This window comes from Copadichromis virginalis, linkage group LG19 (assembly GCF_057382275.1).
Source record: "Copadichromis virginalis isolate Kocher_CV1m ecotype Utaka linkage group LG19, C_Virginalis_male_GT1.1, whole genome shotgun sequence".
In the NCBI taxonomy this organism is placed as follows: domain Eukaryota; kingdom Metazoa; phylum Chordata; class Actinopteri; order Cichliformes; family Cichlidae; genus Copadichromis; species Copadichromis virginalis.
In genome coordinates, this window is record NC_140636.1 from 12040135 (window position 1) to 12055859 (window position 15725).

A 15725-nucleotide genomic window follows, 5' to 3' on the forward strand; every position below is an offset into this window, starting at 1 on the left:
CTCCATTAAAGAAAACACATGGCTGATTCTGCTTTATGGAGGCTGTTGGCCTTTTTGTTAAATTCTTTACCTTGATTGAATCTGGGGAACAGGTGCAGTCATGCATGTCATGTGTCCGTAAATTCAATCCTCAACACACTCTATCAGACATCCACTGCTATAAGCTGTGACGCATTGTATAAGCTATAGAGCAACTTTATCCTTTTTACACCAAGCTAAGCCAAAAGGAAAAAAGACCAAAGAACAAATCAATGTTTTCCACAAACTGAGCACTGCACACAAAACAAATCCAAGAAATATTGACTTTCACGTTAGCCCTGAAAAAGAGATGGTAAACTAAACAAAGTACAAATGTTTCCCTGAACAGCCACAGAAACATGAATTGCAACATCAATATATACAACTGCAAAGGGACCGGGTGTATAAAAGTCTTTTTCAACTGGATTCCACATGCACGTTGTGTTGGAATCATTCATTCATGCGCAGCAGCTCTACATAATCACACTCTAACTGTGAACATCACAGCAGCATCTCCTGTATTAGTCATGCAGTCCCACCAGCACGTTAAACATGAAGCAGTCTGTTTCAGCCTCTTCCGAATCCCCATCATCCCTTAACTGACTTCTGGATTAAAACTACATTTATTTAAAAGGGCTTTTTTCAAATGATGTCTGTAGAAAGTGGTTAAAAGTAGAGCATAAAATTCTGATGAGATTGGAAGACCAGGGTATGACTGAATTGTAAGAGTGTTACTAGTTTCTCACTTTGCTTATATAGAGTGACTCTAATTTACTAAGACTGTTACACACAATGAAAGTAAATTCAGCATCAGTGATAAACAGCTAAATTAATCTCAGTTACTTTTCATTTCTGAGTGGATTATGTTTTGCCTATTTTTGGTCATCCTATGTACAAATAATCCAGATGAGCTGAGGGCACATCAGGCTCAAAATGTTCTGTTTCAAACTGATTTTTTAATATGTTCATCACACACTGTGATATTATTACTTTTATTTAAGTGCATAATTACTTCTTATTAACATTTAAACCTGTTTTTTATTGTTTAACTGTTAAAGAGTACAAATTAAGTCTGCAATGTGAAAATGCAGAGAAAAACAATTTCAGCTTGATGCCAAATTAGTCAAGAAAAAACACAAGGAGCACAATTAACTCGAAACAGATCCACCAGATACAGTCATGTGAAAAAAACGAGAGTTTCACAGGACTCAGTGCAGCATTGCAAATAACTAACTCGACTCAGTAGCATGTAGAACCACCTTTATTAGCAATTACATGAAGCACTTATTTTCTGCAAGAGCTGATCATTCTCTCATGTTATTGTGAAAATTTTGGCCCACTCGTCATGTTGTTTCATTTCGTTGCAAGTTTTGGGCATTTGTTCATGCACGGCTCTCTTAGGATCCAACTTCTCCGATTGCTGCTGTTGCATGACTCGGTTTCAGCCACTCTTCAGCTCTTGGACAGATCTAGAACAAGTTGGTACACAGAGTTCATGGTTGACTCGATGACTGGAAGGTGTCCAGGTCCTGTGGCTGCAGAACAAAGCCAAATCAGGATATCTCCCCGTTTTTCTTGACAGTTGGCATGAGGTGTTTGCGATGCTATGCAGGGATTGGAATTGAGATCCAGTCCTTGGTAAGAACTTGTTCCTTTTAGTTCAGTTCCTTGGAATTCTTAGTCTGCCGCTTATCAATCGTACAATCACCTGATTTCAGTTCTTGTACCAGAAGAGGACATTAGCAGTACAGTCTAGAGCACTGATGTGGATAATTTATTTGTGTTTTATTGCAAAAAAGGACAAGAGCACAATGGTGAAGTGGTAAACTGCATCCAGAACAGCAACAGCTGCATTATGCTGCTAACACAACTTCAAGCCTGCAAGCATCTGCACAGCAGCATTCTAATACTAAGCTAGCCAAGAAAGCCAAAGTGATGTTAAAGCTGAGTGAATGCTGACTCCAGGCCAGCAGCCTGAAACTGAACTTCAACGGGTATCAAAAGCACTGACGAGCATTGAGGCTGCAACCTCTGTTTCTACCTGTTTCTAAAGTGGAATCACCATGGCGATCGCTTTAAAGTCTCGGCGCTGGTTTCCATCTTTATTTTCTGTTGTCAGCTTTGTGTTCATACCTAAATACTAAGAGAAAGATCATAGTGTGTCCTCATTAGCATAGGTGTTTGTGTTGGTGTGTGGAACCACACAGCATGCAATTACTTTGCACATATACCTTTGATCTGCTGCTTAGCGATAGTGGTGAATCTCAAAGGGGAGCCAGTGAGAATCGGATAAGAAAATCGATAATGGAACCGGAATCGCTAAATTCTTATCAATTTCCATCCCTACTGATATGCTAGCATGTGGTGTTGTTCAATATGAGCAAACATCTCCATTTTGGTCGTATCTACCCAAGGGGTGTTATTCCAGAGGTCTTGTGGTTTGTTGAAATACAATTTTTCTAAGCTGTCCTGTCATGTTCTTTTCACAGGGAAGAGACTGTCTCCTGACAAACACTTCAAACAAGCCTTACTTTTTCCATTTTTTCTAATTTCAATAAGTCCTCTGAAACTGCTCTTTTTCACACGACTGGATAGAAATTTTGCATATTCTCTATCAGGTCCTTACTATCATTTTAGGCGCAAAAATCTACTTTACGCCCTTGCATCTCTTGCCAGGTGTGTAGCGTGGCTTCTTGTAGAATTCACTCTGCTGATGATGAAAAAGAGCATAACTTATTGCTACTAATGAACTGCTCATTTGTAATGGTGGTACATAATGGTGATGAGCAACAGGAGTTCATAGTTTTTCCCACCTTTTTATTCCTAACCGCATCTCTTGCAGCACAGCCCCAGTAGAGACATTGCCATATGACCTAATTATCTCTCATTAGTGGCCTCAGTAATTACAGGCCCTTTTACAGCTCCATCTCTTCTGTCTCACATAGGAGGGGATTTCAATTAGGCTTGCCTTTCAGCTCTGCCTGCCTTACTTTCACAGCTAAGCCACACTGTCACCTGTGTAGCCAAGCATAGCCAAGCGGCATGAAGCCCAGTGCTCACAGAAAGCTCCCAGCAAGTGTTTCTGCATCTGAGTTTTATTCATTCCATATCATACCCCCATCAATGAGACATGACAACGAGACAGCTTGAGGAGGTATCTTCTTTCACTGAAGAGAAAAATAACCTTTTATGCCATCTTCTTCATGAAAAATACATAAGAAACAAACTATGTATTGCAGCAGATCTGCCTGTCACAGGTAAATAGCATGTGATATGCAAAATCTCAGACATCTGAGTGACAGAAAATGCCTCCATCAAGCCACATTCGTCAAACATAACTAGAAGGGGAGAAAAGAAGATTGAATCAGAGGCCCCTACGTTATTCAGCTAAAAGCACAGTCAGATTCATAAGTACGGGAAAGTGGGGCGGGGAGGGGGGGTATGAACAGGAGGAGGCCTGAAATTGTTGAGTGGAGGCGACGAATTGCTGCACACACCTCTTCCCTCTATTCATGCTTATCATTTAACTCTCACTCCAACCTCAGCACCAAATCATTCACCCTAATTAAAAGGCCAACGAGGAACACCAATCAATACTGCAGAGGGATAATTAACCCCTTGTGTTCTCAATTGTCTCTACAAAGGTGAAATTGAAATTGATTGAGATTCCCTTTTGTTGGCTAATTGTTGCCCTCAGCTGGGTGAAAGAGTGTCTGCTAATAGTGCGTGCGCTGCTATCAAGAGCAAGTGGCATTTATGCAGGTTGCAGCAAAGGAGCTTCATGACTACAGTAGAAGGGTTGCTTTTATTTTGAAAATACATTGGGGAGTAGCCACTTTGAAAAAGAAACACAGTACAGGAAAAGGATGAGTTTTATTACTTAATGAAGCAAACAGTATTACCTTTAAGCCTGCTTACCTTTTACATATGTGCATCACTGCTGTGCAATATGGAAAATTTGGGTGTTGATCAGATACCAAGGAAATGCGAGGACAATACTGCCGATACTGATACCAGCACCGATACTATAAAGCCAGTTTATGTAGGAGAGAGTGTGTCGTGATTTATGAGATGAATCATTATTAGTTTGCAAATTCTGAACACATTTTAATGACCGCTAAATCACTTTGATTTTTACTTTCCACAATAATTAGTAAATGCAACAAATCACTCGTTTTGTTTTTTTTGTAAATGTGCCTGTTTTTAAAGCACTTTGGGGAAACTTCTGTTGTTTAAATTAGAGATGGACCGATCCGATATTACGTATCGGTATCGGTCCGATACTGACCTAAATTACTGGATCGGATATCGGAGAAAAATAAAAAATGTAATCCGATCCATTAAATATCACGAAAGCACCTCACAAAACTTGCAACACGCCGTAACTCACCTCAGAACGTTAGCACGTCGGAGCAGTATGCATCACGTGATAGAGCGGCTGTGGCATGCGGGACCTGTCAGTGGTCTGGATAGCATTTGGAGCTTCACTAGCAACCCGGCATTTCATCTCCGACAAAGTTATCCCCGAGAGAAGTAAAGCAAGTGTGTAAGTCCATCTCTGAATGTTTGTTAAGCTTAACAAGCGACTGCCTCTCCGGCTGCTACTTCAATCATGAAACTGCTTAACGATCAGCTGATCGGCTTTTCTGTCGCGAGTCCGTGTCTCTAGTTTGCTTTTGGCCCACTTTGCACCAGAAAGAGGAAACCAGCGGCTGAACAACAGCAGCACGTTTAAGCTTGATCAGCTGTTGTTAGAATGTATTTAATATTACTTTCTACTCGAGGATCTTTTTCTACGTAGCTGACGCTGGTAACTGTGCAGGGGCGGATCTAGCAAAGTTTAGCCAGGGGGGCCGATAGGGCATTAACAGGGAAAAGGGGGCACAAAGACATACTTTTCTTTCTTATTCTCATTTAAAATGTCGAGCTTTTAATAAATAATTATCTGACACCCAAAGTTTTAATTTGATGTAAAATGAATAGAAGTCAATTACTGTATATAGTAACTATTAAGTCTAATATATATACCCTAGTAAGCTATAGTACTTTTTCCTTTGGGAAGGTACCATCTGTGCAGTCTGCAATTTTGTTGAAGAAAGATGTTGAATCTATTTAATATTTCTTGAAAAATAATTGATTTCTGTGCATTTTTTTTCACACTGCATCAAATTAAGGTTGATTACGTCGAGTAAGCATCATGAGGTGGAGCGTGAGGGGTGGTTCCCTATTTTTTATTTTTTTATTTTTGTTGTTGCTGGGAGTTGGAACCCTATTAGTTAGGTTGCTTAATATTTATGCTAAGTACTCTTTAAAATACCAGAATAGGGAGGATGGTGTAGGTTTAAGTTTATTAGATTGATCAGTATTGCTGAACTATGAAATTTTTTTTTTTGCATACAGGTATAACAGAATAGCTTTAGTGTAGTTGTTGTTTTAAACTTGAGTATGAACTTATACAAAATGCAGCAAGATATTTAAAAAACAGTTTTGTTGATTAAAAAACACTATATCGGATTCATATCGGTATCGGCAGATATCCAAATTTATGATATCGGTATCGGTATCGGACATAAAAAAGTGGTATCGTGCCATCTCTAGTTTAAATATGCTAAAATAGAGACAGTCAACACGAAAAGGTTCAGACATTTTTCATAGCGCATGTTTCAGTTATATTTTTTTCATTTCCAAGAAAAAAATGCAACACAGTTCAGTGGGCTGCATAATGAACTTAGAGGATAAAAACAGAGGATCGATCACGGCAGTATTGATCCCATACAAATACCAGCGTCGACATTTGGATCAATCCGCCCACCTCTAATGTGCATACAGGTCAGCGCACTGCAAGCACATGTGTTAAATATACAAAACACAATATGCAAACATGTTTCAGCAGCCTTTTATTCACGATTCGTGTGTATGTGTCGCAGAGCAAACTGAGGAAATACAGCATTCTCATATTTTCATCATTTTAACAAGTCCTCTCTATTGGCACCCTCAGTGACCAGTGGATACTACTAGAGCCACAGAAACCCATTTCTCTTTTCACCACAACTTGAACAATGTCTGTCAAGCCCACACTCGGCTCAGCTTCATTTCATTTTCTTTTACCCGGCGTCGAGTTGCCTCAGGTGTCACAACCCCTAGAGAACACTTCGCCCAGCAGTCCTACTTCCTTTCTGCGCTCTTTTTCTCATCTGTTCTAAACCAACCACCTTCTTGCACCTATGTCCATCTATCCTCGGCGACTAAAGGCTATCCCTGCACATTACTAACTTCATTTGTTCTGGCCTCATTTTGCCACCAAAGTTTGGGTTGTTTTTACCAACCTAGTCCACCATGACTTACACTGAAGTTGAATGACAGACGTTTCTTTCTTCTTCATTATGGGACTTCCTACTTTAGGGGCAGTAAACTGTACATACATGATCTCAGTAATAAAATTAGAAAATAGGGCAAGTCTGTAATTTCATTAGGGAGGTTAGGATGAAAGGTGTTGCTGTGCCCCAGCTTGCTGAATGAGGCTGAGCTGCAAGAACACAGAATTATTCCCATAATTCATTTTCTGGGACAGCTGAAGCTTGTGTCAGCACGCACTAAAACACAGAAACTCTACTTTTACCATGATCTGGATTGGTGTGGACGTTTGGTCGTCAGTTTACTCAAACAAGGATTCTTTGAAATAAAAATGTTTAATGCATTCACCTTTATAGATGCCCGAGGGCAAAGTGAACCAAAAGCTGAACGAAAATCAGCATAAACGACATGTAGCTTTAGTTTCTGTAATTAAAGAAATTAACATTAGTCATCAATACAACAGAAAATGTTTGAATTGGAGCTGCAGGGTCTCTCGAGGTTTTTAATGTGGCGATCACCTGACTACCTTTTCTCTTTGAGAAGGAGGCAACAATGAAAAAAGGTCCAGTCTGAAAAGACATCAGACTTCAGGCAGGTATAGCTTTGAAACCTGCTGTAATGAGCTGTGACAGTTGGAAAGCCGTGGACAGAAATTTCCCTCATTAGCACTGAGAGTAAAGACCAGCTAGTTATTAAATATTGCTTTCTATCCTGGGCAGGACAAGGTAATTTGGGGTTGATGCATGCCACCCTCATTGTAGGTACATATAAATCCATCCTCGCTGCAGGGGAAACAATTTTAAGAAAGAAAAAAAAACTGTGAAAACATAGCTTACCAGGTCATCATTCCTCCACTGTCACCTTGGCTATAACAGCCGCGCTAGATCAGAAATATCAGTTTTGTTCCAACAAAACAAAAAGTCTCATTGGTGTTCCAAAACCCCTCTGGGAGGGGAAACTATTATTTCACAAAGATCGGGACGAGGAAAAGAAAATCCTTGAAGATATACGCTGCAATCGTATTAGCATTAGGTAATGATGCATAATCAATAAGCCTCTCTTCACAGTTTGAAGCCAGAGCTTTCCAGGTAAGAGAGGAGGACTCTGGGGAGTGGGCAGCTCTCTAACTGTTGAAACCGATAAAGGATCAAGGCGGGATAAGGCTAGGGATAAAAGTAGCTAAACAGAGATGGGAGAGAAAAAATTAATTGTGACTCTCTAGAGACATGGAGTGGAGGACGGACAACCTCTGGAAACCTTAAAACAGGACAGGTAGTCACAAAGGACTGTGAGAAAACTTCTGGAGTTCAGATGGAATGGGAAGAACAACTGTTTTTTACACTTCCTAACCTTTACCCATAGCAGGGCCCCTGTAGTGACAGAAACATGAATAAAATAGATCAGAGCAAGATTGTATCCGAAGTCATTCACTGCAAAGATATGGTAAAAAATGTCACCTTTTAGAAAGGATGGGTAAAAGGCCAGCTCCACCAGGAGGACCACCGGGGACTGCTAAGAGCCTTTGAGCTGCCCCTGACATTGTGTACAGCTTCATCTTCTGCTCCCAACGGGAACAAAACACCGCAACTGTAACATCGTAAACTATACAACATACCCACTAATAACACCACTAATCACACCTCGGGGTACCATTTAGCTTTTAATTTATAAATATTTTAGTCTTTTATTTGACACTATTTAACTGAAATACCCCAAATATGCTGCTGCTTTTGTGTTGCCTGAGACTCAAATTGGAAAACACATGGGTAAAATTTGGCAAGGATTGCGAAAAATGCTAATCTTCTTGCATACTTTGGCACGTACGTGCAAAGTTATTAGAAGGATAAAAAAAAACTGCCTAATTTCCATGTTCGAGAAAATCCACAGCAAATAATTGTTCAGTAAATAACACAGAGGCCTTTGTATGTGTCATTCACGTAAGTGTGCCAACGAATGTGGACGTGTCTCCGGAGATTATCGCTGGTAGAAATTATGGGTCTCCTCCAACCCTTGCATGCATACACCTTGTTGGTTTGCAGTAAATTATACATATACATGGCTGGACTCCAGCCAGAGCTGACAAAAGGCATCAGTCAAAAGTGTAACGTGTGATGTGTTCAAATGAGGTCACAGCGATTTTCAAAGATCTTTTCAAAGTGCTTTAAATATCAAATAGGTGACAACAACACAGCTACCCACACACACAGGTAATTATTAGGCTGCCATTACAGAATAGGGATTCTACCATTTATCCTTCAGTATCCTAACATCGCCTTCAAGGCATATATGATGGTCTAAAATAGCTTTACTACCTACACACGGTGTTTCAAAAAATGTTACATTGACAACATTCCTATATCCAGTTAATCTAATCTCCTTATATGAGCCCAGTCCTTATGACAGCTGTATTGCAACATATTAGAGGCTCTTTCTGTGAGGGATAATGGCCAGTAAGGAGAAAATTGGACAGGCTTGCTTTTAGAGTGGATCCAACCTGCCCAAACTGACATCACTGACACTGGGGGCCGCTCCTGAGTGACTGCAGCTTAGTGAGAGATGACATGACAAGCACATAGTGCTTTCTGCTGCACATCCCTGGTGTCACAAGTGACCCACTTTCCCCCCTCTCTCTAATTGCAATTCCCTCTTTAAAACTGTATTACTATGCACACCCGAAGATGCATTGTGCAACTGCCTTCTGCAGTGACACGCATAAAATGCAAAGGGAATTAGTGTTTATTCTCACAGTAGTTCTGTGTGTTTAGTTTGCAAGTACAAGCACATACGTTATTATACACTTTGCAACCCTTGAACTCATGCGGTGTATTTGTATTATGCGATTTTATCCAGTGAATTAAAGGGGGCTCTCCTAAAACGAGTCCAGAAATGTGAAAATTAATGTCTCATCAGGCAACTTTATACAGAGACAAGTTTGTTTCACACATCTGCCATAATCCTTATCAAACCATCCACACGGAAACATTAAAACCACAGGTTTACAACATATGTTGTGACAGTTTACCTGCGCTGTGAAAAGTGTTAATGAAAACGTAAAATGAATTTACTGTGATCAACAAATTGTTCAGAGTGCTAACAAGATACATTTCCATTGTTTCCAACTGGGACTGGGTTTTCATTTGTCTAGTTTAGGTGATATATTTACCAGAGTCATATCAAATGACAGCAGAAGAGGCAAAAAAAGCCTCAAAACATCTATTGCAGCTCACCAGACTGCAAAAAAAGTGATAAAGTGCAAGAATGCCCACAGACAAACATTTCAGTGTTACGTCTTCATCAGTGTCTCATCGTGCATCACAAGTCCTTGTACATACAATGTGGTTTTGTTATAAATCTCAACTACTGCGAGTTGATTAGGCTCTCCAGAATGCTTCATTAAACAACTTATCAGTGGACAATGGAGTGTAGCATGCCGGGGAGTCTAAAAGACCCGCCAGTATGTCCTCTAAATCAGCAGAAGAAGGGTGCATTGCTTTGAAATGAGACACTGAGCTGATACAGAATCCAGATGCTGAATTAGGCTACAGTTTGAGTTTGTATTAAATGCCATTGTAATTGAATGGAAAGTAAAAAACACTAGAGTCTGGCAAAGGAGAGATGCTATTATCAAGACCGAAGAAAAGCCAGCTCGTTTGATGAGGCCTCCTGGACATCCTGTAATTTATGTGAGCGAATGCTGCACGGCTTCTCCTGGGTTCCGAATGCAGAACTGGGTGTATCAACCAATTGGTTAATGGCTGGCAGAGAGAAAACCTCCCACACTTCCTGTTTTCCTGTTGGGTCTCACTCACAGGGGATTTTCCAAAATGAATAATACATCTTCTCCATTTAACTTGGAAAGCAGTCATAATGAGGCATTTCCCATCTCCAGGCTCTCACGTGCCACGAGCACTGTGCGGTTGAATTCAAAGCTGCGGTGAACCAACGTAAGGATGAGGCTCTTAAGACATGCGCAGAGTCATATTTTAAATGGGTGCAATATTGCTCGAGTTATTTACTGGTGCATTTTATCTCAGAAGATCAGAAAAATGATTTTGGGAAAGGCCCAGTTAAATATTTTAGCACAACTCAAGTGAAGAACCTGGTACCTAGTCTAATCAAACCCTGTCCTTATTGATATAATGAGATGTCAAAACCTGTCTCTAAGGGTGCTGGGAGATGGTGATATCTAGTCTTTATGGGAGAAAGAGTTAAAGTTTCCAAGTTATCATTTTAAATATCAATTAATCATTTTTTAAATTAAATATATGTTAAATTAGTTCATTTAACAGTAAATGATGCATATTTTGAATAGTATTACTGTCAGTAAATCTGTATTAAATTAAATATATAATGCTTGCCTATAGGGCCACATGGCATTAAGTCAATTAAACATAAGCTGGCAAAAGCAGAATAACAAGCTGTGGTTAAAAATCAACAATCTGAGCTGCTTTATAGATAAGATTAAGAATTAAATCCTCAGCTAGTTTTTTTTTTAATAATTTTGACATTTGTGATAAGTAGTAACATGACAACGACCCCAAACTGGGAACAACTGGGTGAATATGCAGTTCTTTGCTAACATGTGGCCAGTAAGAACTTTAGAGCCTTCTCAGAGCTTTTTTCTAAGGTCTTCTGCCCCCTAGTGGCCAAAAGTGGCACAAAAGAATTTGGAGATGCTGTGGATGGACGATAAAATCCTCACGCCCATTATCAGAAATTGTGCTTGTGTCATGGGCCCTGAGTTCCTGCTGCTTCAAGAGAACATCCAGTGTCTAACAAGAGTGTATAGGAAGTTCCCGGGTGATGACAGATGTTAATACCATTAACTATTGACAGCCCTTCACATTCTCCAGGCCTAAATCGAACTGAGAACCTTTGGGATGTGTCAGTGAATCTGAAGCCATCAAATAGCACTTGTCCAGGAGCTTACTGATGTCTTGACCCAGGTCTGGAAGGAAATTCCTTGACCCGATCTACCATCTTATCAGGAGTGACACTGTCAGGAGTGAACATGGCCTGTGATTTCAAATTTCAAACCCTCAAGCCGTTTGTGATTTTTGTTTCCATTGACCATATTGCTCTCAACAAATTACAAAATGTATACCATTAAAGGATTTCAACTTGGATATTTCATTCATTAAAAGCCAATTTGTGATTGAAGCACTCCCTTATTTCACTGAGTGAATTTGCTTCATAGATGTCCTGATATATTCACACTGTAAAAAAAATAACCCTATTCAAATTAAAAAAAATGATGTCCAGTTGTCACATCCAAAATATTTGGCTTTATAGAATCCAAATTGAGTCACTTGATATGACCTGATACTTTTATGTTGATATAAACAATATTACTAGACTTGACTGAAACTTTAAATTTTGCATTGATCCAAATTGATATTTTTACATAGAACCATATTTTAATTATTGAACCAAGCTAATATATTGAAATTTAACCAACCTAATGTATTCACATCGAACCAAATTAACATGAACTAATATGTTTGTGTTGAAGCCAGGTAATTGATTTACATATATTCAAACTATATTTTTTACATTTCATTTCAGTTCAAAAATGCTCTGCATTTCCTATAAAAAACAAGACAGTTGGCCAACCAATTATTTCAAAATTATTTATTGTTCCAAACCATTTTAACTATAATCAATAGAGAGGATTAGTAATATACAGATTTAGTGCTACGGCAGAAATGATTAGAGAAATGTTTGTTTTATAAAACCTGCAATCTTTTGAAAACCAGTATAAAACCTGCAACCTGTCTAAAACTGGCATAAAACCATTATAAAAACTCTTTTTAAACCAATTTGCAAGTACTCAAAAATGTTTATATGTGCACTGTGCCTGTACAATGTAAAAAAAAAAAAATCTACACATGTATCAATGAAATCAACTTAAATCTCCCTTTCAAATGGGTGTTCTTATAAATTTTGAATGTAGAATACCACTGCAGGCCAACCAAGCAAAATAACCAAGCACACATGCACATGCATGTGCACATACACATGCACACATGCATGCAAACACACTACTGTGCAGTGTTAAGTTCACAATTAAGTTTGCGAATCTTAGAGGTCATCTTGTTAAAGTCAAGCTCCATCATAATCTTTTGAAGAGCCTCAAAGGTGAACCTGAATCCTCGTGGATATTCCATATTAAGAGCATAACAGAGTCCAAAGACCATTGCCACTCCAGCTGCCACAGAAGGCAACTCATTCAGGACTTCCACACCATCAATGATTATCCCGATGTCTCGAGGCTGATGTAGGAGGCTTGAGTTGTCCCTGAAGACGAAGAGTGCCATGGTGGTACTCTGCAGCTCTTCCTCAGCTTCATCTTTCTGGGATATCTTGAGGTAAAATATGGAACAAAATGTACAAGTGAAGAACTGAAGTCTGGCACACCTGATAAATCTTTGACCATAATAAACTACTATTTTGATAGTTGTTTGGTCACAGACTATTAGAACAATTATTTGACTAATCAGATTGTGAATTGCATAATCATTAAATTAAATCAATGGTGGAACATTTTCATAAATGTTCCACAAAGCCCAAGAAAAAAAAAAGAAAACAATACAGAACCCTAAGATATTAACTTGATGAGTTGATTAATCGTTGCTGTCCTACATTAATCATTGCATTTAATAGCAGAGTTGTCAAATTTACATCAAGAGACTGCATCTCATGTAGAGACAGAACAGATATGGACATACCATGTATTCTTTTATCAAGTCCTCAACACATCAGCAAGGTGAATGAGAGGATAATGAGGGAGAGTCTAGATTATTATGAAATGTTTAAAAAGGATGTGCAGTGTAAATGCAAAATGATACCTGTTCAGATTAAATGAAAATGTATGCTTCAGCCATGGAATGGATGGAGCGATCTGTGGTTCTGAAAGCATACAGAAAAAAAAGAATAATGTTACTTCTCTATAAAACACATTACATAGAAAAACCAAGAAATACGTAACATGACATACCAAACAGTCTACAGACCAGCCATTAGCGACTAAGTTTGGCATAGGGTCAATTTTTTGCTGTTAAAATTAAAATTTCTTCAGAAAATGCACATTTTTCCGAGCCGCGCCTGAAAGTCAATTGAAGGAATTAGTCTTATGTCATTGATCTTATATGCTGGCTTGTTATTTCTGTCTCTAAATCATGCACATTAATAATTATCTTTTGCGCTCGGTGTACACACACATAACACACAGATGTTTATATGAAGAGAGACAGAGACAAACGTGCGCGCACAAACACAAGCTTGTGTCTAGAAACCGCGAGCTCACCAGAAAAATTCAAACGAAGCGGAGCACGGAGTTATACTATGAATGTTATGAACTATGAACTTATGCTAGCTAGCTTTATCCACCACCGATGCATCGTGGTAACGCTAGCTAGTTAGGCAAAAAGCTGTTTTTTACCAGTATACTAACTTGTATTCCCGACTGTGATGGTCGGTTTCTGGTAACCAGTTCTAACGTTGCGCAGGATAGCTAGCTAGCAGCTACAATCATGCAAAAATTAGGGGTGGCTGTCGACCCAGCTTAAATGGGGTTATTTTCTGCAATTTTGGCAATACAAATTATAAAAGCTTTTGTAACACACTTGGCTTTACTTACGTTTATTTTCAGATGAAATTAATCAAAGATGTGACATGATGTTTCCAGCAGCCATGCAGAATAAAAATGGGTCCCGGTCTATTTCTGGTGGGCGTGTTCAAGTGCAAATCACTTTGACTCAAATTAAAGATATTATCTGTTCAACATGAAAAGAAATATATGTTTTGAGAGAAATCAAAAACTTTGCGTTGTGTCCTTTGTACAGATATTTAGTTTCATCCAAATCAAAAGTGGTATTTTAAAATGCAAAAAGAAAGGGTTTCACAATCAAATCAATGATTTTATTCTGTTTTGAATGGCACTTATTAGATTGAATGAATTACTGCATGTTAGACTTTTTTCAGTGCAGTTAAAATCAAAGAGGAAAGGTGAATTGTATGTGGCTGTATTTCTAAAACATAAACATAATACAGACAGCTTTTTTCTGATCTGAATGAAGAAAAGTGCAGTGAGGAGCAGGGAGGAGACATAGGGGAGTATTAATGTGATAAAGGGGCATGACCCATTAAAAAAACTCCAGGCCCGACTATGACACAGTGACACGCACTCTCACTGTAATTTTACCATAAAGGAGTCAACCATTCCCCGGATGTAAATTTATTGGGGAGGCTGTAACATTTTATAGCCGGTACTCTGTAGTGGATGTGACCACATTTGTTCAGAGCTGTTGAAATTATGATCCCAGACATACTGCTGAGGAGCTTCCAGCCTCGCTGAAATTATTTTCATTACTGCTGAAAATTGCAATTAATGGCTAATTGCAAGCTGTAAAGCAGCAGAAGGTTTTCTGCGTGATAAAGAAACGAGTGTGTTTTTGCTACAATTCTTGGAACTTATTAGGAGTTTATACGGAGCCGTGCGTGCACAGCCTGTCGCTGTGATTTTAAGAGAAAAGCGAAAAGTAAGTGAAAGTATCTCTATCTGTGATTTAAACAGTGGTGACAAATATTAAGAGCGTCTCCCGTGCAGAAACAGATGGCATCCAGTTTGCTATATAATCCCCTCTGAGTCACTATCAGAGCATCCGGAGCATGTGGCCTTTATCAGTCTAGACTACTTTATCGCTTAGCTTATTTACAGATCAATAAATCAATTTGGTGTGAAAAACAAAAAAGAACACAAACAGAAAGCAGAAAAATTAACGCCATAAAAGTCCCCGTTTTCATTTCTTGGTGTGAAGTTATTTACTCGACTTGTTTCCCCGCAGACCCACGCGCTGCCTTTTCATTGGTAATGAGCAAAAACAGAAATCCTACAGAGGCATCCCGCAGCAGAGGGAGCTTAATTAAGAAATAATTGACTTATATTTTCAATTAATGGGGTTGTTTGAAGTCTGCCTCTGACAAACCGTACCTTTAGAAAGCAGGCACATTGCGCGCATGTTGGTTGAAATGCGGAAAAGATGTTTTTTCAGAGACTGGGGAGAAAAAAGCTATGAAATAAAGGGCTTGAAATTGGAAATCTAACGCGATTTGAGATGCTAAGAGAGAACGTCTCACTTGTGATGCCCGATAGACTGGATGAGAGAGAATGCGATACTCCCTCTGCATATGTGTGTGTGTTTTTAAAGATGATTCCAGGTATAAGTTACAGAATTATGGGGAAAAAAATCATCATGACAAATTTATGTTTATTACATTCCAGCCATTAATTCAAGCTTGGCATGTGCGCACCCACGCACTCCACAAACATGTAATCTCCCTCCTACGGATTC

The 15725-nt window shown here is 39.0% G+C and overlaps 1 long non-coding RNA gene across 1 annotated transcript; it reads right to left on the reverse strand.

Annotated features, from left to right (window-relative positions):
- Window positions 1-11988: 11988 nt before the first annotated feature.
- On the reverse strand, window positions 11989-14320 carry LOC146685596 (uncharacterized). The gene is made up of 3 exons (XR_014916799.1): window positions 14012-14320; window positions 13221-13281; window positions 11989-12734 (listed from the first exon to the last, which is right to left on the reverse strand). It is a non-coding gene; the product is annotated as an uncharacterized LOC146685596 (long non-coding RNA).
- Between the last annotated feature and the right edge of the window lie 1405 nt (window positions 14321-15725).